Source organism: Sarcophilus harrisii, chromosome 3, assembly GCF_902635505.1.
Source record: "Sarcophilus harrisii chromosome 3, mSarHar1.11, whole genome shotgun sequence".
Classification (NCBI taxonomy): domain Eukaryota; kingdom Metazoa; phylum Chordata; class Mammalia; order Dasyuromorphia; family Dasyuridae; genus Sarcophilus; species Sarcophilus harrisii.
In genome coordinates this window covers 79,654,756-79,682,493 of record NC_045428.1, presented here as the reverse complement: position 1 = coordinate 79,682,493, position 27,738 = coordinate 79,654,756, and positions in this window count along the sequence as shown.

Genomic DNA, 27,738 nt, shown 5'->3' with positions numbered 1-27,738 from the left:
TTCAATTACCAACCACTGAATCTCTTTATTTGAAGGATGAAACCAAATTTCTGGATCCTGTTAACATTTTAGAAGAATTTATAGAGAAATTTGAGGAAGAATATGCTGAGCTCAGCATATTCTTCCTCAAATTTCTCTATAAATTCAGGTAAAAATGTCCAAAAAGTGGACTTTGTGGATTTTGTATTCCAGGAAAAGATTGTGGCTGGATATGTAGATTTGAAACACATTGGCATAGCGGTGACAATCGACTATATGAAAATATCTGAAAAATGCTAAGATAAAGATTGTAGATAGAGAAGAATAGAGCTGAGGACAGAGCATTTAAGAGTTCTTCTACTTAGAATATGGGAAGAGTAAGATGAACCAGTGAAAGAACAATCAGAAAGGTAGGAAGAAAAATAGGAAAAAAATTCACCGAAATCAAAGGAAGAAAGAATAAATAGTAAATAGTTTTTTAAAATGCTGCAAAAAAATGCATCAAAAAAGATGAAGATGAGGAAAAGTTATTAGATCCAGTAACTGGTCATAGAATAAAATAAATAATTTGATTATATAAGATTTAAATTTTTGCGTGAAGAAAATCATTGCAACTTGAATAAAAACTGAAACCCTTGAAAAGGAAGAAAATTTTATCAAATGTATGAGAAAAATCTGACATCTAAGATATATAGGAAATTGACACAAATATTAAGATCAACAGCTCTTTTAAACAAGTGATGAAAGAATATGAACAAATCATATAAATCATCACTATGTGAAAATCACTGTCCAAATCATTAATAATAAGATAAATACAAGTAGTGTAAACTCTGTTACTACCTTTTTAAGTCTCTCTTGAGCTAGCAGATTAGGTGCCCAGAGTGAGAACATTCTTTTAAAATCAAAGGCAGAAGCAAAGGCTCTCTATATACTAATATATTTATGTCAACACTCTTTGGCATAGCAAGAAAGTTGAAGTAATTTTCTACAGGAAAGGAAATGGGAGATAGAGACATTAAAGATAAATGGAATCAACTTTTTAAGGGACAAGACAAAAATGGCACCAGCAACCTTAACAAACAAACTGTCCATTAGTTGGAGAATAGATGTTGAAAGGGTGGTATGTGGCTGTAATGGCAGATTTTTGTACTAAAATAAATAGTAAAAATTTAGAATTTAGAGAAACATTGGAAAGAATTAAATAAATTTGTGTAGAGTTAAAAAAAAGATGAAATAAGAGTTCATGATGACTACCATAAGTAAATCACCAATGAATAAAGACTAAAGCAGTTCAGTGAATCATTTTCAGTAGAACCAAGTATAACATTTCCAAACCAGAGCATCATTTAGGCTTCCTTTAATCCCTCCCAGGGTGGGGGGCAATGAAGCAAGATTAATGATTCCAAATTAGTACTGGAAACAGACAGAGAAACAATGTAACCAGAAATTTTAAAAGGAAACATCAGAACAAAATCATCTTCAAGACATGGCAAAAAGAAGGAATCTATGATACAACCATTATAGATCCTGGATCCATTGGGACTCTTGGGTCCATGTTTTAGGCTAGTTAACAATACTGGGATTTAGGAAATTAGATTAGGACAGAACTCATAACTGCTGGCTCATCTGGAAGATTTTGTCTACTTCTGGAAGGTAACACAATAGTAGGGGACTACTATTTTGGGGAGGGGAACACAATAAGGGGACATGATCCTAACAGCTCCTAAAGTAGAGCTGCTCAGGCATATTATGAGAAGAGTAATCCTCTTTCAAGTGGATCTAATTGGTTCACAAACCTTTATATCAAGTAGAAAACAGTGAAGTTCTATCTTTCAAGTTTCTAGACATAGGATATCCAGAAAAGTTGTTTTATTTTTTTTCTAGAAGAGAAGTAAGCAAAAATAGAGTAAGGGGAAAAATAATAATAAAAGGGGGGGTAGTGAGAGAATAGATAACCAGTTGAACAGAAAAAAGACTAAGCCAGAAAAACTAGAGGATTTTTTTTCTTTTTATTAACTTCAAATAATTAAAAAAAGAAGCATTGGATACCTTGGAATAAACTGTTTCAAGAGAATGATGAGGGACCAAGCCTCAGGGTTGAAGAATGTGTGAGTAGTCAAGCTTGGGAAGCAATGATTGTAGACTCATTTGAGTACTGAAGAGAAAAGATTTAGGATGATGGAAAGAGTTGTCTGACAATATTAAAATATTTCCCAAAAAATATGTTACCTGGACATGTGTATAGGCTGGAAGAAAGGAAATAATAGAGAGAACAATATTAAAGATTAATAGAATCAACTTTTTAAGGGATAGGAGAAAAACGGGCACTAGCAACCTGAGCAAGAAAGAGAAACATATAATGAGACTTGAGGAAAAGAGAAAGAGGCGGATAAGGACACAGAACAGTTATGAAATATGAAGAAGAAATAAAGGAACACCCCATTTGAAATTTTAATCTTCTCAGCAAAATAAGAGCCCAAGTTATCAGAGAGAAAAGAGGGTAAAGATGAAGTTAAGAGGTTGAAAAGAGCAGAGATATGTAATAGTCATCATCAGAAGTGTGATAGAGAGCTAATCCCAAAATAAAATAAAAATGTGCCAGTAAGGACCTAGCATAAGTTAGCACCAATTTTCAGTGGCTCCAGTTGGCAGTTTTGTGACTTTCTCCAGCAACACTTGGCAGTTTAAGAGTAGGAGTAAAAAAGACAGATGGTAGGGGTTACACAGATTTGAAGATCAGTAGGGTGGGAACAAATAAGGATAATGCAAGAGGTTCAGTGGAGGGGAACACTGTAGGACAGAAATGAAAGTCATTGAGGAAAATAGGAGAATATCTATGAATATGTCTATGGGTACATACGCAAGTTGTGCATGTGTATATATGTATGTGTCCATATATGTATGTATATGTATATACATACATATATGTGTATTTATGTATGCACACATATTTTCATTGCAATAAAGACTGCTAATAGTATATGTGCCTAATATATGCTCTGCATAAAATAAGCACTCATTAATGATGACTATTCTATTTCTTGTGTTTTTAATCATGGCTTTAAAACAAGTGCTCTAACAGCTCTTTCTACAGACATACCCAGCCAGTCTTCAATAAGAAGCAATGGTTGCAATCTTCAGCTCTTTCTCTCTTGGCATTCTTTTCTCTGGAAAATAGTGCTTCTGGGTAAAATTCATATTACTTAGATTTATTAGCTTTATAATTTAATGAACTTTTTAAAAAATTAAAAATTTTCATTGGTATTATTCTACATTATGTATAATTTAGTACTTGTAATTGAACTAGGCAGAACTAATACTCTTTTCCTCATTTTACAAATCAATAGCTTTGATTAAATGCCTACTATGTGCCAGGCACTGAGGATCCAAAGATAAAAATGAATCAGCCCCTGCATTTTAGGAACTTCAATTTCATGAGATAAGGAAAATGAGTCACAAGTTGAAAGTTATTAAAGAGAAAGGGAGTGACCAGAGAGTCAGGTTTTCTAACTCCAAGAACTATGTTATTTCCATTACTCCATATTGCCTCATCTTTCAGAAGCTACGGTGCTTAGAACTTCTGCTCTCACCATGTTGTGAAGATTTGTCTTTTTATATCTTTGCTGCATGTAGTCTATGATATTCTTGAGTTGAGATCCTTATCCCTCAGTGCCTTAGACACTGTTCTTCTTTCCCAGATGACCAACCCTTTATTAGAAATGTTATGAGAATCAATCCTGTTTCAGTCCATCAAAAGTTTATGTTCTATAAGAGGGTTTGAGAGAGACTTCTTTATTATATATAATATGGAAAAATGTCAGTGGAAATAAAATAGCCCATACATCTAAATGATTTAAATTAAATAAAATAAAATTTTTGCCTTTTTGGAATTAGGTCATTAAAATGAAAGCTGAGTACAAGTACAGTATTAATGAGCAATATCATAAGAACAGTATTAATTTTGCATCTCCTGACATAAAAATTTAAAACATGCAATTTTAACTTAGCTTTAGGTAATATTTTGTATTCACTTGACTTTTATTTTTGAAGCTTTAAAATGAGATTTCTTAAAAGTTGAAGACAAAAGCTGAAGCATTGTGACATTATATAAGTTTATTCCACTTATCTTCCTAAGTATTCTATTCTGGATGAGAACCCAAACTAGGCCTAACATAGTTCAGTTCAGTTTAATTCAATAAACATTTAATAAGTATCAATGTATGCAAAGGCACAAATTTGAAATGGTATAACGCCTGGCTCCTTGCTGCTATGTTGTTGTTCAGTCGTTTCAGTGATGTCCAACTCTGCTTTACCTCATTTGAGATTTTCTTGGTAAAGATATTGAAGTGATTTGCCATTTCTTCTATAGTTCATTTTTCAGATGAGAAAATTTAGGCAAACAGGATTAAGTGACTTGCCCAGAGTCACAAGCTAATCTGACTCCTAGTAGGTAGGTACTTAATAAATGCTTGTTTGTTTCAATTGGTATTTCATAATTTCAAGACAGGACAAAACATAAAAACACATCTTGTCAATTTAATAAAATTGATAATGCCATATTTAGAGAAAAAAATTGGAAGGAACTTAGGAGGTCAATAGAAATAACTTTCTCTACCTGATAGCTCTAAATTGTTCCTGATGAATTGATATCTAAATTCACTACTTGGACTTCTCCAATAACAGATAATTTATGACCTTCCAAGAAACACCAATTCTTTTATTTTTCCAGAGCTCTGTTAGAAAGTCTTTCTTTCCATTGAACAGAATTCTATTTCCCTCTAAGTTCCATTTTGTCTTCTCTAGAGTCTGGAGAAAAACATTATAATCTCTCCTCCTCATAACAACCTTTCAAATGTTTGAATACAGTGATTATGCCCCCATTTCCAAGTGGTCATTTCTTTAGACTTTATTTACTTGGTTCTTCTAATTGATCTGCATATGACAACTCTGTCATCAACCAATATCGTCTCTTTGGACCTGCTCCAATTTGTCAATGTCCCTCCCAAACTGTAGCAACACAATATTCCAGACGTTCTAATCAGTGCAGAGCATAGTGGGACTATAATTTATCGAATAATGGATAAAGTATATCACTTAGTGTAGCATAAGATTGAATGAGCTTTTTTGACGGATGTGTCACTGAGAACTCGAGGAGCTTTGGACCAACTGAAACCCCTAAGGTGTTTTTGTCATATTAACTATTATTAATGAGGGAAAATATGGCCTCATGGATAGAAAACTGGCCTTGGAGCCAACAAAACATATGCTGGCTGTGTGACAGCAAAACCATGCCAAGCTGTCTTGGTAGAGGGTAGAGCTGTCTTGATTTGGCAATTCCCTAAATCAATGAGATTACAGGTCTAGTTCATAACTCTATCAGCTAACTATATCGCTCCCATCCTGTATTTAGATCCATCCATCCATCTATCTACCTCTCTCTCTTTCCCTTCCTTTCCCTCTCTTTCTTCCTCCTTCTCTCTCTCCCTCCCTCCCTCCTCTTCTTCCCTCTTTCCTTCCTTTTCTCTCCTTCCTTCCCTCTCTCTCTCTTTCTCTCTCTCTCTTTCTCTCTCTCCCTTTCTCTCTCTCTTCTTCCTTCGCTCCCTTTCTTCTTCTGTCTCTGACTCTCTTGCTCTCATTTGCCTAGTTTTTGTTTATTTATCTACCTATCTGTCCATCTCTCTGTGTCTCTCTCTGTCTATCTGTATGTCTTTTTGTCTCTCATTCTCTGTCTGTCTCTGTCTCTGTACTCTGTCTCTGCCTTTTTGTCTCTGTCCTTCTATTCTGTCTCTCTCTCTGTGTCTCTCTATCTCTCCCTCTCTCCTTTACCCTCTCTTCCTCCTTCTCACTTATCTATCTACCTAAGACAATTCAATTAAACCCTTATTAAGTATTCACTCAGTGGAATCCATTTTCCTAGGTGCTAGAAATACAAAGATGACAGAAGTTACAGTCCTTGCCCATGAGAACCTAAACTATTATTGGACTTTACACCCATCATTACTGAATTTCACTTTGTTAGATTTGGTCTTATCAAGAGCTTTGTGGAGTCTCATTTTGTTATCATACCTTTATATCATTTACGCATTTAGTCATCTATATATGTTTTACTTTTTTCCAGATTACTAATAAAATCATTAACCAGATCAGGGTCAAGGACATAGCATTGCAGTAGAAACTTCTTCCAGTGTTAATTTTAATCAACATTGTTTAATTTTGATCCTCCAGGTATATCTCTATGGAAATGGTCCAATAGAGAAATAAAGAATAATATCCATAAATTAACAGGTACTCACTGGGGTTCCATAAGGATAAAGCATGCAAATTCTTCCCAACTTTATTTCAGAAAGGAGTTGGGGAGGGTTCTAATAAAGGCTTCATTTTAAAAAATATATAGAGAATTAACAGGCCATTTCCTCACTGATAAATGATCAAAGGATATGAACAGATAATTTTCAGATGAAGAAATTAAAATTTTGGGGGGGTTAAAAGTTTTGGGGGATTGTGTGAAAATGGTGAAACACTGAGGTTCCCCATTCGTTTCCTTGTGATTCCATGAACTGGTATTCTCCCTGAAGTCCTCTACCTGGAATTTGGAGATTTTGGACTCCGTTCTAGGAGTCTCCTTTTGGCACTAGGGAAATCTTGGTCAGAAAAATGTTCATCAGGGAATAGCAGCCGTATCCTTTAATCATGCAATCAAATTACCCACCTGCAAACTGTGATCGTGAAGTATCTCAGTACAATTTGTCCAAAAAACATTTGAAACCTCCCATATGACTTAGAAATTAAGGAAAGGCCATTTCTTTTTTTCCTTTTGTAACTGAAAGTTGGACATTAGACAAATACAAAGTGAATGTTTAAAACTAAACATCTTTGAGCAAAGACAGAATCAGATGTCTCAGCCAGAATTTTGTTTAAGTTGTGTGAGAGAGAACACAGTAGGCAAGATTGGTGGTTTGATTGTATGGTGTTCCCCAACAAGAGAAGGCAAATATTGTATTTGATACTTTAAAAAAGATGTCTTATTTTCATTGTCATCTAATCATTCAGTGAAAGATTGCTTGTCATAGCCGGAAGCACTGTCAGTCACAAAAGAGCAAAGTTAAGGTTTCTGTGCAAAACTAAACTCTCAATTTCTTGATCTTTGCAATGCAGAACAAAAGAATAATGAGAAAGCTAATCTGATAAATAGGTTAAATCATTGTAGTTTCCTTTGTACTTTACAGAATTCTTTACCAAAAAAAAAATCAAAATTATAGAGAAGAGAAAGCAAGGACAACCCTGTCAATTGACCATGTCTTTGTTTCTGATCCACAGGTTACAGGTAAGAGTTGTTAGAATGGACATAGAGATCTTGGGTCTATAGTCCATTAGGAAGTTAAAGTAACAGACTTACTTGCAACCAATTAGAGAAAAGAAGATAGGACTTGATATAGTCATATCAATCCCCAAGATCCTTGAGGAAAATACTGTCTTTCTTTTGAGTAATAATAATAGTAACTAAAATTTTCTAACACAACTATGTGCTAGATACTGTGCTAAGTACTTTTCAAATATCTTTCATTTGATCCTCACAGCAACCCCATGAAGTGGTCACTCTCATTATCACCATTTTACAGTTGAGGAAACTGAAGCAGAGGTTATATAAGTGTAATGATGGTTCACGTTAGTAAATTATTAACCAACTTATCTCAAAAACAACTAGAACATGAGTAAATCCTATACCTCAATATCAGATATTTGGAATTTTTCTTCTTATTAGGGAGTAAATTATTTTTAAGACAAGTCAAAATATATTAGCAGTTCTGCTTTTGACCTAGAAGACTCCATACAATGTCTGGATATTTGCTTTTCATATTTTCTGAAAGCAAGCTCTTCAGCTCTTTTTGATATTCTTAATAATAGATTTTAAAAGCTTTATTGATTCCTTTGATTTTCACATAAGATCTTTCTAGATCTTGCCTCAATTTCATATATGTGAAGATTTCCTTCTTTTTAGGGAGTAAATTATTATTAAGAGAAGTCAAAAAATATTAGCAGCTTTGCTTTTGACCTAGAAAATTCCATCTTACTTGCCTCTACCAAGTTTAAGAAATATCCCTTTCATCTCATGAACAACTCAATGTTAACTCTATCTAAACTTTAAAATTTCACAAATTTTGATTTTATACCTTCTCAACCTTTATCGTTTTAGCCTGAAAACTTACCATCTTTTAAGTAAGTTTTCATATGCAAGCATCTTTTTTTTTAATTTAATAGCCTTTTATTTACAGGTTATATGTATGAGTAATTTTACAGCATTAACAATTGCCAAACCTCTTGTTCCAATTTTTCACCTCTTACCCCCCATCCCCTCCCCCAGATGGCAGGCTGACCAGTAGATGTTAAATATATTAAAATATAAATTAGATACACAATAAGTATACATGACCAAACCGTTATTTTGCTGTACAAAAAGAATCAGACTCTGAAATATTGTACAATTAGCTTGTGAAGGAAATCAAAAATGCAGGTGGGCATAAATATAGGGATTGGGAATTCAATGTAATGGTTTTTAGTCATCACCCAGAGTTCTTTCTCTGGGCGTAGCTGGTTCAGTTCATTACTGCTCCATTGGAAATGATTTGGTTGATCTCGTTGCTGAGGATGGCCAGGTCCATCAGAACTGGTCATCATACAGTATTGTTGTTGAAGTATATAATGATCTCCTGGTCCTCATATGCAAGCATCTTTACCACCTTAATGAACCTAATTGCCATGCTCTGGGCCTTCTCTACTTCTGTCATGCAATGAGAGAGGTGAAGAATTTCCAGAAATGATTCAGAGAATCACTGCCTTAATTAAATAAAAAATCCAGGACTTTTGATTTCTACTTAATTTTTCCAAATAACAAATAAATTTGTTGCACTCTAAACTCTCAGTTACTAATTTTGTTCTAAATAAACGTTATGATGACCCATTTGGCAATATTTTGTCCTTGTGAAATGCAAGTCAAAACTCAAAGCCTGGGATCCTAAACTTTTAAAATGAGGGAGAAATTTCATTTTTAACCATTTAGGCATAATTAAGAGGAAAAGAACTTCTGTAGTTGAAAAAGAAAAGTAACCTTTGAGGGTTAGCTCTAAATAACAAAAGCATAAACAGATACATTTTCTTCCAAAATACATGATGTTCAGGATACTCTGTTATCTAACAGGCTAAGGATTTCTAACTCTTAACTTTTCCCCAAAGCTGGGCATAAGAAATAAGCCCCAAAGGAAAAGGGTACTGTCAGAAGCAGTCAAAGCAGCAGTAAGTAGAAGTAGAAGTTCTGATTGATAGTAAAATCCTTGAATTTTCCCCTATTGCCATGAGAGGGAATAGAGGCAGGAAGCGTTTATTAAGCACCTACTTTGTGCCAGATACTTTAAGTGTTTTACAAATATCTCATTTTATCTTCACAACAACTTGGGTAAGTAGGTATTATTATTATTATTATCCCCATTTTACAGTTGAGGAAACTGAGGCAAACACTAATTGACTTGTCTAGAGTCCTAGTTACAAAATATCTGAGGTTGGATTTTAACTGCTCCCAGACCAAGAGCTCTATCTACTGATTTGCCTAGCTGCCATGTGGATCCTATGGTATTAAACCAAACTGATTTGGGGTCAATAGAAAAAGAGATCTAACAAGGAAAACTTTGAGATACACAGATGGGAAACCCCAGAAGTACATTTACACTGAACATCAAAATGATGAAATCCTATTAGATAAGCTACCTAATTTGAAACTATGGCACGCCCACACATTAACCATTCTGCAATCACAGTTTCTAGAAATGCTTGTTTTCCTGTCATCCTCCACATCAACCCACTCTTTCTTTCTCTTAAAAGATGCAAAAATTTCTCCTTTCCTCATAATTATATTTCCCCCTCCCACCCCTGCCCCAAAACCTCCTACCTAGTTTTTGGGCAAATTGCCTACCTACATTTGGTATAGCAAAGTTTTCAATAACATTTTTTTTTGCTTGACTCCCCTTTTTTTTTAATTCTGGAGAATTTTATATAGACAAAGACAGCTAGTCTTAAAGATATGATATGCCTTCAACTTAGCAAGTCTGAAAATGCTAATAAGCCTGTGAAAAGAATAGCCAGTTAAAAGAAGTAGTGAGCATCGGGGTTGGAGTGGGGGGAGTAGTGGAAGCAAATTTTGCAAAGATGAGAAAAGTGTTTCAAAAATTGGCTACAGTTTAATCTTGCATAGGGGAATTCCATGGTGGAAGGGAGAGAAGTATTTAAGATGGAGCTGGGGAGGCCCAAGTCAACACTCTTTCCAATATGATCAAAAACCCTGTAGGTCTATTAAACTAACCTCATAGAAAACTGTCATCAGATAGAAAAACAATAGGGATCACAAGCATGTGAAACATATTTTCTTTCTCTTTTATGAGGTGTTAACTTCAAAGACTAAGAAAGCATATTTAAAAGTTATTAAACATGTCAGAGTGGGTCAAATTAACAAGAACTTTTTTCCTTTTTTTAGCAGCCATATTGCTATGTGATGCCTTGAAGTTTGGCAACAAATTTCAACCTATTGTAGAATAGGAAGAATGGAATGTGAGGTCTTGCCAGCTCTATCCAGTATTTCAAGGGAATTTTTCCCAGAAATATTTGATGCTTCAGCCAGAATGATGATTCAATAATGAAAATGAGGTAGTCACTTACAAAAGCAGCTTTCTTTAAGACAAGAAGAATAGTTTCAATATTGACTATCTTGTCAAGGAACCACAAAAGAGTCCCATCTTGCTATTATTTCATTCATATTCACAAGCTCCTTGTGTCAGAAGTAAAGGATGGATAGTGTTAACCCTAGAAAACTAGGAATTTGTTATTTATTAAGCTGGGAAAAACATTAAGATTCATTTAATCTAACTCCATGATTTTGCAGATGAGGAAACTGAGTCCTACAGACATTAAATGCCCTAATCATGAGTCATACGGTAAATTTCAGAGAGATGATTTAAATTCATGTTCTATGATTCCATGTTCAAAGTTGTTTTCCTCCATTATACCCTGTGAAAGATAGCATTTGAACTCAGATCTTCCTAACTTTAAGACACTATCCAGTGTCTTCTACAACTTATTGCTTAGTACAGATCCAGAGATCATTTATTATTGTAATCTTTTCCCTGAACTGAAGGTAGCACATGGGCACATAACTATGCTAAAGTCCTGCCCCCCGGGTGTAGTGAAATAGATACTTTGCCTACCCTTCTCAGTTAGTTGTTCAAAAATCACAGTATGGATTGCTGGTCTCTTTAACTCTAACATTCTATAATTCTGTTATAGCAACACTGTTTATGGGTTCACTTTCAAAGTCTATACAGGTTGGGACCCCAAGTGAACAAGTGAGGATGGTGACAGAAATTCTGAATTTGGATATAGATATTATCCAGGCATAACTGACTGCCCTGTGAAGGAGTCTAAAATATTAAAAAGAAACTGGGAATTGTGTCACTTCCTAGCTAGGAAATAGTTGAAGCTATAGTGGGATTGGATCTGGAAGATAGAATTTTCCACTGTAACAATAGTTTTGAAATTTGCAGAGAAGACTGAAGAGATTGAGCAGCAACAGCAGCAGCAAATGGAGATCACTTTCCAAAAGTCTAATTCTAGGTGTTGTTTTAACTGGAGTCTTTCTCTTTCCTTGGCCCATTGAGAAACTCCAGTTCCAATTCATCATTTTCTGTGTCTCTTTCCTAGTTGAGAAAGAATACAACTCCAGGAGTCTACAAGGCAAAGAGATAGTACAAATCTTACCTGAATGAGAGTTGCACAAGGCTTAAGGTGTTGACTTCTAGATTTATTTTCCAACCTTGATTCTTGATTCTACACCAATGATATCAAGCTCACATAGAAAGGGAGAGGGAGACTATTAACTTGTATATAGGATCTCTGTGGGCTACATATTGACTTAGAAAATCACATATATTTGTATATACATGCATAAAATATTTCCCAATTACATTTTAATCTTAATTTAAATTATGTGATTGGGAAATATATGTATATATATATAGATAGATATAGATATAGATATAGATATGTTTGTGTAGTGTATATATAGATGCACAAGTCTATACATGTGTGTATGTATATAGGTGTTTATATATATATATATGTGTGTGTGTGTTTATATATGTATAATATTTTTTTCCAATTACATTTTAATCTTATTGACCACATGTTTGACATCTGTGCTCCACTATCTTTCACCCCCACATGCAATCAACTGATTTCTTTTTTGAAACTTTACCTCTCAGAACCTCAGGCAACTCTAAGATATTAAATTATAAGCAAGAAGCTCCTATTTCTTGATGAAGAGATTTTCCACACCAGGACTTCCCCACACCAATGAAATCACAAGTGTCCTCATTCCCCCATGAGGAGACTCATACTTATACTACCTACTTCAGAGTAGCTTTGAAGACAATAGTTCTTAAATCTTAAAAGGGTTTAAAACTTGCTATCATGATTATGATCATCATCATCATCATTATGTATGTTGTGTGCATAAGCATATCAGTATAGATAACCAGTCACATATCACAAAAATAATTATTGCAGACATTCAGAGTTCTCCCTTTTGCCTTCCTCATATGGAGGTTTATCTATAACCTCCATATGATTGTGATTTTCATCATTTTATCCTTTTAAGTAAAAAGTCCCAACTGATTTCCTTTATCCTTGAGCTTTTGACCTCTTGCCCTAGTACCATTCATGCTTTTCCAAACCCATATCCTGGATCATTCCAACCATCTGCCTTCTCTGTTACTACATGCGTGCTGATGAACACAGATGGAGGAAGTCATAGGACTGTGCTGACAGGGTCCACTACAAATTTATGTTATATAGTCCCTTACTGATGCTTTATCTCAATTCTTTTATACTTCAGTAATTAACTATAATTCATATAACTGTATGACTTCCTTCAGCATCTGTTCCAAACCTTACCTTATACCTAAGTCCTCTATACCATTCCTCTCTCTCCCTCTCAGAAGAAAATCTCACCAAATAATTCAATGGAAAAATTGAAACCATTTGTTAATACCTCTCATGCCTAGGATATACTTTTTCCTTACCTCCATCTTTTAAAATCTCCATTCTCCTTTAAGCTCAGCTTAATCACCACATTGTCTTGGTTTCCACAGCTACTACTGATTCCTCACTTCCATTAGCATACATATACAAATACCTCTCTCTCTCTCTCTCTTTTTCTCTCTCTCTTTTTTACTCTTTCTCTCTCTCTCTCTCTATATATATCTACATACATATACATAAACACATATATATGTATATATGCATGCATGTTTATATATGTATGTGTACACATCTATAAGCATATATGTATACAGAATATATATGTGTGTGTATATGTATAGTATGTGCATGTTTGTGTGTGTATATATATACACACACAAATTCTTTTATTTGAGTTTTTGTTTTTGTCCCATTCCATTTGCTACAGCAGTTTGGCTTTTTGATCTTCCCTTCTCTGTCCCTGATTTTCCATCTCTTCCTATCCTCTGGATCCTTCCCTACTGCTTAAAAACATGTCTGAATCTCTCCTAGTCTTAAAAATATCTCCACTTCACTTCACCTATTAGCCCTTGAAACTATTATATTGTTCTTTCTTTTCACAACTGAATGCCTACAATTGTCTCTATTCACTGCATCTTCTGTCTTCATTGTTCCCCTTGAAAAATACTTCAGTTTATTCCATGAATTCTAGACAAATGAAAAACAGTGTGAGACAATAGGAACCACGCACTTGGGAATGAGAAGAACTGTGTTCAAATAAACAAAGCTTCTTAAATTGTGAGTTGCAACTCCATGTAAGTATCATACTAGTGATGGTGAAATTATGATTTATCATCAAAATATTTATGTGCATACCTATTTTATATATTTACATACCTGAAGTTACATAAAAACTTCTTGAGTGAAAAGGGGTCATGAATGGAAAAACTTTAAGAAGTCCTAGTTTAAGTCTCAGGTCAAATGTTCCTTCCTTTCCTAATTCCTAACAAAACTCTCCCCAAGCAGGCGGCAATAACTCTTCCTATCTGTCTTCGCAGAATACTTAGTTAATTCTTCCTCTATACATTCATCTTTGTACCTTCCTCAGGAGAGTATTCAACACACAGTATATACTTAATATTCATAGAACTGGATTGTCGAATATAATCATATCTTATCATTTCTAACTTATATGAAGGCAGTCTTTATCAGCCCTAAGCATAGTGAGTTCCATATGATGCCTCAGACACTTACTAGCTGTATGACCCTAGAAAAATTACTAATTCTTTATATGTCTCAGTTTCCTCATCTGCAAAACAGGGATAACCAAAGCATCTGTGTCCCAGAGTTATTGTGAGAATAAAATAAGATATTACATGAAAAGCACTTGGAAAAGTTTAAAAGGTTATATAAATGCTAGCTATTGTTATCCACAAATGTTCTACTTCTTTGTTCATGAGCTCTGATATTCTTTTCTCTGATCATAATCTTTATACAATAGTATCTTAGATTGTCTCTTACAATTTCTAGAGAATAAATAGCTCTTCTCCTTTCTGAAGCAAAAATTTAGATGGAATTCCATCCTTTTGTGTCCCATCCAGGGACATCACAGGGGACAGAGATCTGGGCTTATAGACAGGAAGAGTTACTTTTTGGGGATTCAAATCTGTCTTCAGACACTTCCTAGCTGTGTGACTCTGGGCAAGTCACTTAACTCAGTTTGCCTCAGTTTTCTCATTTGCAAAGTGAGTCAGAGAAGGAAATGGCAAACCATACCAGCATCTTTGCCAAGAAAGTCCCAAAGAGTTGGACACAACTGAAAAATGACAGAACAATAATGGCAATGTTTTCTCCAACAGATTTGTCTCACTATCATCCCCCCTTTTTTCTAATTTTCAGCTATTCTTTATCTACTGACTCCTCCCTCACTGCTTATAGAAACCCCAACCAATAAAAAACCTTCACTTGGTCTGAACATTCTTGCTCAATATTTTCCATCATCTTTCTTTTTATTTTTGGCCAATTTCTTTGATAGTTTTCTCTATACTCCATGTCTCGATTTCCAAGCCCCTCACTTACTTTTAAACCCTCTGGAATTGGTTTTCTAATTTTATTTGACAACTGAAACTGCTCTCTCCAAGTCAATAATGCTCTTTTAATGGCTATATCTCATGGTCTTTTTCCAAATTTTGCCATTCTTGAACCTCCATTTTAACAGCTCTTTTGATCAACTTTTCTTGAATACTCTCTCCTCTCTACATTTTCCCAACATTGCTCTTTCCTGATTCCTCTCCTATCTGTTTCACCACTGATTCCCAAGCTCCTTTACTGGATCTTTATCCAGGTTATACCTACTAAACTATAGTTATTTCCCCATTTCTCTTTACTGGGCCTTCTTTTCTTCTCTCTCCACATTATCTTTACTCATCATCTCCTATAGGATTACCCATCATCTCTTTATAGGTGATTCACAAATCTCTATATCCAGCCATAGTCTCTCTCCTGAAACACTGTCACACACACACATACACACACACATACACACACACACACACACACACACACACATGCACACACACCTCTCACAGATCTCTTCCACTGATCTCTTACTAGATGTCCATTAAACATGTAAAACTGACCAATGTCCCTAATAGAATGCATCTATTTCCTCCCCTCCCTTTAGGTTTTTCCACCTCCAACTTTCCCATTATTATTGACCACTATTTTCCCAGTCCCTAAGCTTATATTCTTGGTTCATTCTCAACATCCTCACTCTCAAAAATATCACATATCCATATCACATATTCAATCTATTGTCACATTTTGCCATTTCTACTTTCAGGGTATCTCCCATATATGTCTACCCACACAAACACCATCCTATTGCAGACCTCTCATCTGAATTATTGTAATATTTTTTCCTAATTTTTTTCCTGCCTCAAATCTCATCCAAATCCTTTATCCATGATGCTGCCAAAATAATTTTCCTAAAGTTCAAACCAGACCATGTCACCTGTCTATTCCTATCAGAATATCCCAGAAGTACTATTTTTTCAGAGATGATGGGGCCCAAGGCCAAAACTCAGCAGCATACAGGACAAATCATGTTACCTGCACTCACTCACTGACATTTTTATAGGAAATCAAGTTAAAATGAATGTTAGAGGCAACCTTAAGAGGAACAGAATTATTTAAAGAAAAAAAATAAGGCATTGCAGAATCTGAGGAGTGTATTTTTAATCTGCTTTGTTTTCACTGACAATATGACAAATACAGGGCTTCAACTGGGAATTTATGCACTTGAAACAAATATTACAAACTCTAACTGGGCCAAGAAATCCTCCAAAACTCAGCCTTGGGTCTTCATTCCAATGATTCTATAAGATGGAGCACTAGAATGTCAACTGTCACTGGTTTGTTTAACCAATAGTGGTGGAAATGGGGGAAGAAAGATGGAAAGAAGAACAGGGAAAAGGAGATTCTTATTTTAACTAATAGTTGTCCTCACTAAAAAAGATGCTAAAGATCTATATTCACTACAATCAGGGACCCCATATTTAGTTTTCTAGGACAAAGACCTAGGCATTTCACCTTATTTATAATTGTCTAGAACTCTCAGTTACTTCTAATCATCTCCTTCCATCTGTGCCAGCTAAAGAAAGGAATCAGAACAATGACCCTGTTCACATTTGCCCTCACTCTTGGGCATGGGGGATATTATCTCATCTACTAAGTTTCAGTTCTTAATACAGTGCCTGGAATATAATAGGCACTTAATAAATGCTTGTGACTTGACTCTGTTATCATCCTTTCTCATTTTAGGTATAAATCCCAGTATTAGTATGATTTTTTTTTCAGAAATTTGTGCAGTTCCCCCTCCCACTGGTCCATATAAAACTATCTCTTGAAATTTATTTTAATCCCTTAAGCTTTACAGAAACCAGGTCCTGGCAATACATGCAAAAATCAAGTAGGGGAGAATGAATGGTTTCCTAAGCTAGTTTCCTGGCAAAGGTAATTTTCAGAATAAACAGGCCTCCTGCCTCCTGAGATGTGAGACAATTATTCTCTGAACCACATTTTTTGTTATCTCATGGTGTAAACACACCATTTAGAGCAGAGCTTATCTGAGCTCTCCTCGTCATGCTTGGAGAACTTCAAATGTGCACTTCATTCAAGAGAGTATGGCTTTTCTAATATTTCATATCTTCTTAGCGCAACTCAGAAATGATTTTTGATATTTAATGATGAGAACTCTCCGGAATCTCATTCTTTTCCTCCCCATTCTCCTAGTGTGACTTGTTAGAAGATTTATCTAGACTTTGAGGCAATGATAAGTATTCTTATGCTTAAGAAGAAACAAAACCAAACACAACAGAACCAGGTGGTATTGTGGACTTCTGGGGGCTATTAAAAAAAGTGATTTTTAAAAATTGCAATTCTTGCTGATTTTTTATTTTGGAGAGAGTCCAGTGTCATAAAGGCCAAAAATTGAAGATATTATATGCTAATGTGAATTTTCTCATTCATGACAAATTTCCTTTCTCCCTCTCTGTCTTCCTCCCTCCCCTCTTTCTCTGTCTCTCTGTCTCTCTCACTCTCTCTCTTTCTCTCTCTCTCTCTCTCCTCTTTCCTTTTTTCTGTCTCTGTCTTTCTTTCTCTGTTTCTATCTCTCTGCTTCTCCCCCCTCATCTCTCTCTGTTTCTGTTTCTCCTCTTTCCCTCCATCTTTTCCTCTCTCCTTTCCCCATCTCTGTAGTTGTATCTGTCTGTCTATCTCTCTTTCTATCTCTGTCTCTATATGTCTCTTTCTCCCCACTTCTCTCTCTTTTTTCCCTCCCTCCCTCCTCTGTCTTTCTTTCTGTCTCCGATTCAGTATGTCTTTCATCTCCCATATCTCTCTCTCTCTCTCTCTCTCTCTCTCTCTTTTGTGTCTATCTGCCTGTTTGTATGTCTGTCTGTGTATGTATCTGTCTGTGACTGTCTCTTTGATCTCTCTCTTTTTCTTTGTCTCTGTCTGTCTCTATCTCTATCTCGATCTTTTTCTCTCTGTCTCTGTGTCTGTCTGTCCCTCTCTCTCTCTCTCTTTCTCTGTCTCTCTATCTCTCTCTATCTCTTTGTATCTGTCTCTGTCTCTCTGTCTCTTTTTGTCTCTCTGTCTCTCTGTCTCTGTCTCTCTTTCACACATACACACAGACACACAAACACTTCCCTCCTTCTCTCTCTCATTCTTTCATTGTTTTTGTCTTTCTCTGCCTCTCCCCCCTCATCTTTCTGTTTCTGTCTTTCCTCTTTCCCTCTAACTTTCTGTCTCCTTTCCCCATCTCTATTTCTGTATGTTTGTCCTTCTCTCTTTCTGACTATCTCTGTCTCTTTCTGTCTCTTTCTTTCCCCACCTCTCTCTCCTTTCCCTTCCTCCCTGCTTTGTCTCTCTTTCTGTCTTAGACACTGTCTATCTCTCATTCCCTATGTCTCTCTATTGTGTCTATCTGCCTGTCTGTGTGTCTGTGTATGAATCTATCTGACTGTCACTGTCTCTCTGTATCTCTTCCTTTCTCTTTGTCTCTTTCTCTGTCTCTCTTGATCTCTGTCTCTGTGTGACTATCTGTCTCTGTGTGTCCATCTCTGTCTCTCTGTCTCTTTGTGTCTCTGTGTCTCTCTCTGTCTTTGTCTCTGTATCTCTTCCCCCTCTCTCTAATACGGTTAAAACTCAATCTTCCTATGGGACTACACTGAGGCAATACATTTTTTCAAATAACCTTCCTAATGTCTAACACTTGATCATCAGTGGTCCAGTTATTCATTTTAAGTGTTGTTGGCTGAAAGTTAAAAACAGATGTAAATGTAACATCCATAAAGTAAAGAGATGGGGGAAGTAACAGGACTAATGACTATAGTAATTAATTCTATAAATATTTATTGAGCATCTACTATGTACATGATATCTCCTATAGGAACTCTGTGAGATATGCATATGAATAAGACATACTCCTTATCCTTAAGACATTTATAAATTAGTGTTTTTTGAACGTGTGCATTTTTTTTTGATTTTGAAGAATATACTGCTGCAGAGATACTAGTATATAAACTGTTCAGAGATGTTCTGATAAATGTTTAACAAGTATTTCTCTGATACAAACAACACACTTTTAAGTTTAATCTACATTATTAACATTAACTTTCTTAACAATAACAATAATCATTAACAATTAGGTAGTACTTACTGACAAGTACAATGCTGTGTTTTCAAAATTATTATTTCATTTGACCCTCACAACAAAATTGGAAGGTAGATGCCATTATTCCTCCCATTTTTAAGAGATGAGAAAAGTGAGATAAACAGAGCTTAAATGACTACTTCAGGGTCAGTAGTCACCACCTAGCTTGATTGTCTAGAATTTCTTAAATCTAAACAATCAACAAGAAAATAAATTAAGCCCTGATTTATCTTCTGATTTACAAGGGGATAAATTCTCATACTGAAACTATAACAATTGTCTTTCCTGAAAGAGATTTGGATTGGTTCCAGTACCTTTTAGTGCACTAAGATTTTGGGGACATTATATCTCTCAAGTCTCTCTCTCTCTGTCTCTCTCTCTGTCTCTCTCTTATTCTCTCTCTCTCTCTCTCTCTCTCTCTCTCTCTCTCTCTCTCTCTCTCTCTCTCTCTCTCTCTCTCTCTCTCTCTCTCTCTCTCTCTGTATGTATATATATGTATGTGTATTTATCCATAAATCCATGAAAAGACAGAAACTAGCTAATGTTTACATAGCATTTAATGCGCCACACACTGTGCCATGCATTTTTACAATTATTATCTTATTTAATTCCCATAACAACCCTAGGATATAGGGGCTATTTTTATCTCCATTATACAGATAAGGAAACTAAGGCAAACAAGTTAAATGACTTGCCTGGAGTCACACAATTGGAGTCTGAGGATACATTTGAACTCGGATCTTCATTATCTGAGACCCCAACAAAGCTCTCTCACAGAAGAAACTTAGAATGCTCTGTGAAGACTATTTTAAGAAAAGAGATAATATGTAATCATTCTTTAAATTTCAAACTCGCCCTTTTCATTCTTCTTGGGTTGGAATTTTATTTTACTAAAAGACAAATTAAAAACCATCCTCTTAAAATGGCAACCCAATTTGAAAATCAACTAGAAACTAGACTCAGGGGTGAAGGGGGTCTGCCAATTCAGCTCATTGTGTAGCAAAGCAGGCATACCACCTGACTATTTGGCTCAGTTAAGATTAGGCAATTAGTCCTTCATTATGTGAGTACCCAATTTGCTTGCACATTTTAAAGTTGTAAAGTATAAAATGATTTTTTTTCATTTCCCAATTACAAGTAATAAAAATTTAAGGGAATATAAAGCTTAAGTTGTCCGTTAATTGAGGGGAAAGAGCCATGCTAAATCAGTCAAAAAGATAGCGGTCAGTGAAAAACTTTGATAGGAGAACTACCAGGGGAGAGTGAGCATGCTATTTTAATTAGTATCTGTCAATGGGAAGAGAATGACAGAAAAAAAAATAATCCTGATTAATGAAATCATCAGCATAACTTGAAAGGAAAGGTGAAAATGAACATGTCTCAGCTGACACCACCTTGCCAATCTCTTACTTCGTATTTCTGGAATTCTCTTTCAGACCCCATCAGACCAAACTGTTCATCTGGCTCCTCAATTAACTTCAGGCATAATTAAATGCTTTCAAGGACCTGCTTCTGTAAGGACTGAAGCTCTCAGTCAGCAAGAATAGATCTGCCTGCTTGCGGGCGGTCGTGGATGTAACTTTGCAGCATGAATATAGGTTGAAGGTGAGAAGGGAGAGAGAGATTGCCAACAATTTTTCAACCAAAATTCTCAAACTCTATATCTGTGGATCAGATCTGCTCTTTGAGTTATCTCAGATAGCCTGAATGGGACCTGGACAAGACAAAGTTGCACTGTAACACCCTAGTTTTAGGGACTGAATTAGATGCTAAAATGATCTAAATTATGGAAGGAAGTTTTTTAAAGTAATAGTTTCTGATGAATGTCAAGGAACATAGCATGCAAAACTAGGAACCAGGAAGATCTCGGTTCTAAACTTATCCCAGACATTGACTAGACAGTAAGTACTCTTTTGAACATTGAGCCATTTAATATTCTCATCTGTAAAATGGGTATAATAAAAGACATCTAGAGGGTTACTATGAGTATCACATAAAATAACATGTAAAAGACTTTTAAAAACCTTCAAGTATGTAGAAATTCTATCATCAACATGATTAGACGGGTCATTAAGCTTTATTATAAGAGTCTCAATCCTAAATCCACCTATGAAGACTGAATGTCACATACATGTGTATTATAGTTTTTAAATGTATGTAGTTTTTATTATAATAAATACAATAAAATTCACCTAAAATTCTAAAATCATAATACATTTTAGACACCATATTTTTTCAAGTGATGGATATTTATTATCTATCCAGCCATCAATCAGCAAGTATTTATTAAATAACTATTATATGCCAGGCAATGAAGATTCATACATAGAAAAATCGCTGCTCTCAAATTGCTTAGTAATCATAGAACTACTTTATTATGTCTGCATTTGTTTATGTTTTAGATGTCTCATATGCAAAAGATTGAAAACACCTTAATAATTTTTTTATTCCTAAAAAAAGTTGAGGATTTTCAATGTTTGACTTTTCTTTAAAGTAAGTTTAGCATCTCTCTCTAGCATTATTAAATATTCTAGATACACAAGACCACAATGACATGTTACCATCTCTGACACTCCATTTTCTCCAAACCTAAATAAAAATTAACCTTTATGTAAACACCAAAGTTCAAAAACTCAAGACCCAAAAATACTTTGCTGCTAGAAAGTGATTCTCTGATAGATATGTTTCTATCAATATGAAACTACCACCCTTCTCTTAACTTCCCATAGAAGATATATTAGGTCAGGAGTCTTACCAGGCTGCAAAAGACATTTTTAGTTCTAAATGTTTGGGAATACCATGATAATTATATATTTCAGATCATAAGCATAATTTAATTGAACAAATAAATATGTTTTGTGTTTAGAGCACTAGATATGGTATTGAGATGAAAGGATCCCTTCTTTCTTATAAAGGCCATTTCATCATGGGATCATGGATTTAGAAGTAGAAGAATAATTATTTTACAATTCAGAAAAGTGAAGTTAGAGTGTTAAATGACTTGCCCCAATATCAGAGGAAGGATTTGAAACCAGATCTTCTGACTTTGGAGATAGATCTTTACACTATAGTATACTATTTGAAAAAATTTAAAGTTCTATGCAAATATAAGGTATTAATATGCTTATTATTACTAGTGTTATGTTGGGCCTTGGGTAGATGTGATTAAAATCTCTTTGGGGAAAATTATATTGAATTCCCTAAAATAAGGCTACCTTATTTATCATTTTAATACTATCACTACAATTGAATTTAAGAGCACCCCATTAAAATGCATCTCCATCTATGGAGAGAATCTGGACTCTTAAAAAAAGGGTGAAATGAATACTTAAAGGTAGGTAGGAAAAAAATCCCTGTTGAAAATGCAAGAATATGACTTGTTCAAATGGCAACTGACAGAATGATGTGAAATCTCACAATTATCAGATTGGTTTAAGATTCAGAAGTGAGAGCCAGTCAAGAAAGTCTGAAGGGAGAATAGCTAGAAGTGAGGTTTAAAATCCAGCAAAGAAAAATAATCACTTCTACGGTTTCCTTCCCTTCAGAACCCATTAACTCGTGGAAGAGGAGCAAAAAGTGGCAAAACCCTTGCTGCTTGAGGAAATTCCACCTGGAGAAGAATGGAGTCCTGTAAAATTCAAAGCCTAACAATGAAACCAGAAGGATCAGTGAGAAGTCAGTCCTTTTCTCACTAAAAATATTCCCCCTAACCAAGTGTGACACAAGTACGACTGTAGTTAAAGCCTATTGAATATGGTTTTCTAATAAAATCATATGATTTTCCTAATTCACTTCTTATATTCTTAACCCATCCATTTTAACCCTTAACATTTCCTTCTGCAATTGGAGACACTAGAGATGAGAAAAATCCAAATTCACCCCAACCTCTCTCTCCTAATGTTAGAGTAAATAGCGTCCTTGCCTAGACAAGGATTCATGTTAAAGGAGAATTGAAAAGCTCATTGAGTCAGATTTGTTCACTCTGACACATTTTTATAACATCTCAGCAGAGATGGGGAGAGTTAGGAATATTGATGGAGTTTGGTAGCAGGGGTAGGGGAAAGGGAGGATAGAAAAAGAGAAAGAAATTTATTTTTAAGTCAAAAATCATCTAAGCCATGGTTGAAGGTTTTAAAAGTAAGTGAAGGGTCAGTTCATTGAAAGCAAGAGAAAGTCTTTTTATGGGTAAAATAAATTATCTCTTCAAGATGATGGTAGTAAAATGTTAATGGGGGCACAAAATAAATGTGGGCAATGGGATGCACAGATTATGTTTCCTGAATGCTAAGCATGGAAGTGGTTTATCATAGACTTATCTGACTAAAAGAAGTTGCAAACACCTTGCTTTCTTTTAAGTCCCAACTGGAAAGTATAACCAGCTTACTTTCTTCTCTAGCCATTATGGTCCCTGAATGAAGTCAAAACATTTTTTTCTTAACCACCCAGCATGTATAGTATTGCCTTATAAGACACATCTCTTGCCCTATGTACTGTAGGACGTTGTCATGGCTCATTCTTGAGTAACTTTGGGAAAGCTTAGCCTGCCTAGTGATCCATTATGGATGGACAGTCTTCTCTCCTTTATAATTTAAAACAGATAATTTTCTTTTCCAATTAGAATAATGTCAAGAAAATGATTGTTTGTCTGTTGGCAGTAACTATGGTAACCAGAAGCAATTTACTTCTCTTTTATAGAAGTGGACACCAAGTTCTAAGATTTCATTTTATGAGCTCTAAGCCAAGATATGTGAAATATAGAGGATGTACAGCATATTATACTTATATATTTGCATTTATTTATAATATTCACATATATATATATATACATATGTACATCCACATAAATATATGGATACATACACACATTTTTATATATATATATATATATATATATATATATATATATATACCTGGAATTATGTGAAATATTAATGATAATCTAGTCACAACTCATTTTATGAAATGCAAAGATTATTTCATTTTAGATATCTACAGAATTCAATTGAGATGCAAAAGAAAACCAAGAGTTACTTTAAGATTCTCCCTATAAGATGTGGTATATAAATGTAATGGAATATTATTGTTCTATAAGAAAACATCAGCAGGATGATATCAGAAAGGCCTGGAAAGACTTATATAAACTGATGCTAAGTGAGGTGAGTAGAACCAAGAGAACACTGTATATGGCAACAGCAAGATTATGTGATGATCAATTGTGATGGACTTGACTCTTTTCAACAATGAGATGATTCAGGCCAATTCCAGTAGACATGTGATAGAGGGAGCCATCTACATCCAGAGAGAGGACTATAGGAAGTGAATATGGATCACCACATAGTATTTTCACATTTTTTGTTGTTTGCTTACTTTTTTTTCTTTCTCATTTTTTCCCCTTTTTGATCTGCTTTTTCTTGTGCAACATGATAAATGTGGAAATATATTTAGAAGAATTGCACATGTTTAACCTATCTTGGATAACTTGCTGTCTAGGGGAGGGAGATGGGAAAAGGAAGCAAGAAAAATTTGGAGCACAAGGTTTTGCAAGAGTGAATGCTGAAAACTATTTTTGCATGTATTTTGAAAATAAAAAGCTATTATTTTTTTTTTTTAAAAAAAGATCCTACCTCTTAGAACAGAACTTGAGAACAATAACAAAATATAAACTTCCTGGGGCAGGAACTGTTAAATTTTTTTTCTATGTATGCCCAGTACCTAACACAGTGCCTGGCACATAATAAATAATTAATACATGATTGATTTAATATGATTTCAATTGCTTAAAAGTAAATTACTTTGCTTATTTAAAAAAGCCAAAACTTCTTGATGAATTTGAGATATGCAAATATATTTATTTCAGAAAAACAGCACTGATTGACTGGAATTATAGTAGAAAAATTATGAACAGTATGTACTATTTTCAGTGACAGCACTACTAGGCATATATGCCAAGGATATGAAAGACAGAGAAAAAGGTACCAAATATACCAAAAATATTTATAGTGGCAGTTTTGTTTTTGTTTTTGGCAGCAAAGAAGTAGGCACCAAGTTGTATTCATCAATTAGTCAATAATTGAGCAAATTCATGGTATACATATGTAACAGAATGTTATTGTGCTATAACAAAGAATAAATGTGAAGAATTCAGAATAAATAGGAAGATTTGTCCAAAATGGTACACAGTGAAGTGAACAGAACTAGGAGAATAATTCATACAATGGCCTCGATAATGTAAATAAAAACAGTGGCAAAAGACTTCAGCATTCTGATCAATAAAATTGGCAGCTGACTACAGAAGACTGATGGTAGAGCTGCCTCTTCTTGGCAGATAGGTTCTATGGGAGGTTAAACTCAGTGATGGTGGTGGGATTCTGAGACTGCTGAATCAGAACTCTTCTATTGTACCATGCTGTCTCTATAGGTATATAAGGGGGCATTTAGTTGCATATATGGGCAAGGTGATTTACTTTGTTTTACTTAGTTATACTTCTTTGTTACAAGGGAGGATTCAATAGGGGTGAAAGAGAAGAGGCCATTGAGAAGAAAGTTAAGAAAATATCAACAAAACATTTATAGAAAAAAAATCACAAGGGTACCTCTAAATTAATTCTAGAGATCAAGAAGATTGCTCATCTAGTAAACATTTACATTTTTTTTCTAATGGATTTTCTAATGGTGAATGAAGCACCAATCATTGAATTATTAGAGACAGCTTGTAGGAGGGTAAGAAGATGATTGGGGTGGATGTGGATAGGGAGAAGGGGGGCATGGCAAGCTCACCAAGATTATGTCAAACAAAATAAACTCTAAAAAACAATTTACAATGTTAAATCAACCAAGTAGCCAAGAATTTGAAATAAAAATCTCTTGGATGAACAGGTTGAGCTTTTGGAAAATGTGCTAAAATTATGCAGATTGGAAACATAAGATAATTGGAGATCTTTAACATTCCAGTCTTATTCATAAGAAGATTCCTGCTCAGATCTATCACAGCATTTTAAGGAATGCTGACTCCATAAATTTAGACTTTTATCAACAGTGTTTCAATAATGTTCAGAAAATAAACTTCACAGGAAAACCTCGGGTGTTCAATTAGTTTTAAATGTTTTAGGGCAGAAACTGAGATAATGAAATTATGAGGACCATGGCAGCTTAACGTTTTGCAGCTCACATGAGATTTATGTGTTCCAATATAACCCCGAGCTACGCATATGGCATAATAAAAAAGAATGGATTCCTGGCTGGAACAGGATAGGGAATCTGACTGTATTAGTCTCAATGTTGGGCTTTTGTTTGGATAGAAGGACCAGAAAATGTTAAGTCATTATGCTCTCCCCCTGGACAATGAACTCCTAGGACAACATCAGTCCATCCTTCCTGCCCCTTCCTACCCCCAAATGATGTACAGTATTCACAAGAAAATCTGAAAGAATATAGCTTTTTTTCATTAGAAGAATTTCCTCTCTGTTTAAATAGCATTAGGCTCACAAGGGATCCTGTGGGAATTGCTGGTCTAAAAAAGCCAGAGAAGAAAAGTCTGGCTCCTTCCCAAGCAGTGCATGAAAAAAGAAGGAAGAGCCTTGATTATAAGAGCTTTCCAGAGTTTCAGTGGGAGGTGAAAGTTAAAGCCCTGATGCTGACCTTAATGCCAATGACCTCTTGTCTCCTCCCTGTCGTGTTTGGTGGGTTTGGGCCACACTTTCCTCAGATGGGAGAGGCCCTTCTTGGAGAGGCCCATTCAGCCCTAAGTTTCCCTTAGGGTCATTAGTTTACATGATGGCTCAAGAAAAACGGAAAATTAATAGGAAAACTTGCAATCACTGACTGTCAAGGCTAACTCTCACAGTATTAATGAATTAAAGGAATTAATGAAAAGAGATTCTGGAAGCAGATGTGGATTACATGATTGAGACATAAAAGGTGATACCATAAGCAAATTAGGGAAGCATGGAATAGTTTACCCATCATTTATATGGAGACAGCAAAAATAGATGACCAAGTAAAGATGGAGAACATTCCTAGATGTAAAATGGAAAATTTTGATTACATTAAATTAAAAAGAATTTTGCACAGACCAAAAAAAAAAAAAACCCACAGCTGTCAAGATTAGAAGGAAAACAGAAAATTGGGGGGGGGGATTTTACAGCAAATTTCCTTGGTAAAATATAAACTGTAAAAAATTGTTTTATATATAATTTTTTAAAAAATTAAACATTAAAAAGAATTTCAATATCATTTCTCAAATATATAAAGAACTAAGTCAAAGTTGTAAAAATACAAGCCATTCCTCAATTGACAAATAGCTAAAAGCTATGAACAGTTTTCAGAAGAATTCAAAGCTATAGTCATATTATAAAATGCTATGAATCATTATTGATTAGAGAAATGTGAATTAAACAAACTCTGAGATACTACCTCATGCTAACTATAGTAACTACTATGACGTAAAAGGAAAATTACAAATGTTGGAGGAGATGTGAGAA